The following is a 4,736-nucleotide window of genomic DNA, read 5'->3' on the forward strand; positions in this document are numbered from 1 at the left end:
ATATATAGATTGCTTGTCTTTTATTGTCAATAACCGATATGTTGTTTTGTTCTTTTAATCTTGCTAGGAAGGATAACGATAGGTAACTGGCAGACTTCACCAACGAAGCTACTTACTAGTGAACATTTTTACCTTATTGGTTAGTAGCAGCTTTTTTATTTTTTTTATTTGTTAATAATTTTTTTCCAACTGAAAACGGTGAAACTTTTATTTATTGATATTTACAACTGTATAAAAAATACAAGTAAATTTGATCATAATGACATAATGATAATGGTATGATACAGCATGTAGAGAAACTACCCAGTAGTAGAACTCTAAAAACATTTTACAATATAAGGTCACGAGGCCATCTTTTTTTCAGGCGCCTCGGAGGATTGCCAGGAATGGAAGAGGAAGTAAGGTTAGAAACAAGTGGGTTAGGGTGGTCAGGAAGTTTATAATGGAAGGAATGATATCGGGTTCGGCCTAGATCGGTTACATAAGGAAAATTTAGGTCTTTATGGATGGTTTTATTAGTAACAAAATAAGGAGCATTCAGGATTTTACGAAGGATTTTGGATTGTAAGGATTGGATACGAGAGGAATTCGAAGGTTTAGTGGACCCCCAAAGCCCAACTCCGTATGTCCAGATGGGCCTTATTATTGTCATATAGATCAGTCTTTTGTAATGAGTTGGAAGCTTAGGTCGTTAATAAGTTCTGTTCCGCAAGTTTGGCATAAAGGTGGAGAATCATATGCCATAAGATACCCTGGGTCAGGCGCGTATGACCTATTCGAAGTTGCGCACATTTCTAAAGAATGATATCAAAGTGGTGACCCCACTTCTGATTACCCTTAATTTATCATCAGTAATATTTGCTCACGTTTGTTTCCATTTCAATTTAGTCCTCTTCTTAATGAAGACAATGAAATCATGGACAGGCACACCGCGATATGTAATTCCTTCAGTAACCGGTATCTTTGCTGCCAAATCGGCCAGTTCGTTATCCGCTATTGTATCCATGGACCCAGGCGAAATACTATGAAATACCGTTTTTGTTGGTGGACTTTAATGAATAATATGTGTTTTGGTTTTGGGGTTTTATTGGAGAAATATTTCTTAAAACAAGTAGGACTGACAATGAGTCTGTACAGATGACAAGTTTTTTTTGTAGGATGGAAAACATTTAAGCTCTTGTAGATTGCAACCAATTCAGCAGTGTAGCTACTACATATCGGCTACAAAGAGAATAGGTACTGTCCATCATTACACACAATGAGTTTTTGAATACACCAAAGAGTTCTTGAAGCAGTCAATATTAATGAAGTCGGCATCATATAATTTGTCTTGCAGTCCAAAAAACTCAGATTTATACCGATATTTCTATCTAAATATATTGCTTCTTAGGATAAGTAAACAGAGGAATTTGGCAAAAGAAGATTTTCGGTGAAAGGGCTTTGGTTTTGAAGTTGATGAACCAGTTTCAGAGCATGGCGGAAACCATCATTCTATAGTGCTAATACTACATCATCATTTGTCAATTCTCTCTCATCCTTTTTAATATTGTCTGTCGGACTGATCAGTACGCTATTCTATTGGACTGATCAGTACGCTATATCTATTGGACTGATCAGTATGCTGTGTATTAGTGACTCAAATCAGTTGAGCAGTTGCTCGTGATTTTTTTTAACCCCCCTTTTTTTAAATATCTTTATTGAAATTTACAACTGTACATTTATATACATTCGTCTAGTTAATTTGATTTTAATTTATAATGGAGTGATACAGGCGTGTAGAGAAACTATCCATGACGTTTTTACATTAGCAGGTCTTGTGGCCATCGTCTTTTCAGGTGCCTGGAAGGATTTTCAGGAATGGAAGAAGAAGCAAGGTTTACAATTAGTGGGTTTGGGTGGTTAGGGAGTTTATAATGGGAGAAATGATATCTGGTTCGAGATAGTTCGGTTATATATGCAACAGTAAGGTCTTTATGTATGATTTTATTTGTGACAAGGTAAGAAGCATTGAGGATTTTACGAAGGATTTTTATTGTAATGAGTCGATACGAGAGGAATTCGAAGGTTTAGCGGAGCCCCAAAGCTCAACTCCGTTTGTCCAAATTGGCCTTATTACTGTCATGTCTTTTGTAATATATTGGAAGTTTAGACTGTTTGTCAAGTAAATGTTGTAATAGTCGGAATCGGCGTGCAGTACCCTATCTTTTTAGTCTTCTGTAAGTATTCCACGTTAGCCGTTTGTTCAATTGTAGCACAAGGTAACGGATCTGTTCTACAGGGGTAAGAGCAATATTATTAAAGGATACTGTAGTGCAGTCGGTAGGTTTATGACGAAGGGTAAAAGCGATTTGATGGGATTTATTTTAATCCTCTAATTACCACATCATTCTTCGAGGTCTATGATATGGGATTGGAGAGTTTGGGATGCAATTAAAGGGTTATAATTAACTACCACACAGAGTTCCTCCCCCTTTTGAACTTTTGTTTAAAAAAAAAATCCAGGAATAGTTTTATGTATTATTTTTTCCTAATGCTTATCAGTATTTTTGCTTTATTTCTTAGTAGAACATTTGTACGAGGAAAGATATAAACCGAGAGGACATTGACGTCAGTTTGTTGTTACAAGAACTATTAGAAATTTTTTCGTGTTTATGAGTTCTCTCGGAAAATCAGGTGAAACAATCATGCAAATTCTATGTGGCTGTGACTACCACAAAAGGACTTCACAAATAGCCTTTCTTTCTATCCCATAAGAACCATTAAGCTGCTAACAGCACGAAGATAAACTAAACTGTTCTCATAAACGTTTCTGATCCAGGTTAACAAATCCATGCACTACTAATCATTATTTTACAGAACACATTTATTAATTTTAGGATAATTTATTTTTTTCCACGCTAATATGGTGTTGGAACTAATATGGTCATGACATTAAATATTAAGGTAGCAAAGCATGAGGCTATCATTGGCAACATTGTTGATAAAATTATAATATTCTTCCAAGGTAATGTAAGTGGCATTTAGATCCGGATTTCGGCTTTGGTCCATTTTTTGGTGCCTGGGTATATATTTAAGCTTTGGCACGAAATGTTACAACGCCCTCTGGTTAAGGTGAAGGGCAGGTGGGTGTGGTAATAAGGGCGTGTCAAAAGGAGGCGGTGTACCATTTATAAGTGGTTGGTATCAATACCAAAAATTGATGTATATAAATAAACATTGACTTGTGTTTCCATGTATTTCACTTTGCAGCTATATCGTCCCTGCGAAGACCATTGGCGTTATGGTACAAGAGCCGGGGAAAAAAAAGGCAAGTATTTCACCCCAAATTTTTGTTTAAATTAAAGAAAACTATGAATATTTACAAGTCGAAATTGATGAGTCTGATGAAGTATAGGTAGGGGAATACAAAAAATGGCGGCTGTTTCAAAACTTAAAAAAAATTAATTTTTCATTCGGAGCTCCATATCTTTAAAATTACCAACAATACTAGAAAACCTAATAGGACATCATTTAAATAAGAGTTAATTTGCTACAATATGAGTTCTAATAGAGTTATTTATGTTAAATAGTCCCCGAAATAAAGCTTTTTAAATCGCAGCATTTCTCCTTGGATATTTGGGTGAAATATCTGCCTTTATCTGCTCTTGGGCTCTTGTACTATTAGTGTTAATTAGCAGTCTCGAATCTCCCTTAGAGTGAACTATGGTGGTCGCATGTCGGTTGCTGTAAGGGTAAAGGAGAAATGCCTGATCAAAGGTTTTTGGTTTTTTTTATTTCTACGAATTGTAACTACACATTGAAGACATAGGCTTACATCAAGTTTCAGGAAACCTTGGTAACAAAACTATACACCAAAAACTAGTCACTAAGTTACCCAGAGTTTTACTATGATAAAAACAACTAAGTTTTACCAGAGATTGGTGCAATAGGCCCTAAAGTATCTGATAAATTCAGTTATATGAGACTTGATACAACTGAAAAATGTTTTATCAATGTTGTGATCATTGTTTGAACCGATATGTGCTTAGGTTTGTCCACGTGGAGTCTTAAGAGTAAATTAAAATATATTCATTTATTTTTTTTTCTCCTTTATTCGTCTCTAATAGTTTTGTACAGCATAAACTTGTTTAATCAAAAGCAAACTTGTAAGTGAGGCTTCTAATTACCTTTGAGTTTGAAAATAAGAAAATAGAAATTTCATGTTTGAATTATCCTGTTAACATTATCTTCTCGTTCAGAGAATCGTTAATTATAGAGCTAACATGTTTATTTTATCCTTTTCCGAAAATAAGATTAAGTACTGTTGTTGTTATATTTTGTTGGTTTTTTCTAATTAAAAAAAACATTTCGAATAAAAAAAAAATATTCTCATAACAAACATAGAGAGCTGAGTAGCACAGTGGTAAAGCACTGTGCTACTAACTCCAACGAACCCTGTACAAATGCAGTGACAGATCATATTTATTCCGTTACTGTAGACCGTGAGTCAAGCCTGTGAGTTAGGGAGCCCTCAAAGGGGCCCAGTCTCATAAAGTGAGTAATCTTATTTAGGGGAAAATGATTCTAATCTAATCACCTCCTTGCCAACCGTTGGTCTAATAACTTCCTTACGAAGTACGGCACCCCTGATCCTTCCAGGGTTTAGCGGAATAGATTTATTTCTATTTTTTTTTTTTTTTAAATTCGACCTCTACTTATAAGGTTTGAATGGTATTTGGAAATAAATAAATAAATAA

The sequence above is a fragment of the Halyomorpha halys genome, unplaced genomic scaffold, assembly GCF_000696795.3.
Source record: "Halyomorpha halys isolate HHAL.00 unplaced genomic scaffold, Hhal_1.1 Scaffold299.1, whole genome shotgun sequence".
Taxonomy (NCBI): domain Eukaryota; kingdom Metazoa; phylum Arthropoda; class Insecta; order Hemiptera; family Pentatomidae; genus Halyomorpha; species Halyomorpha halys.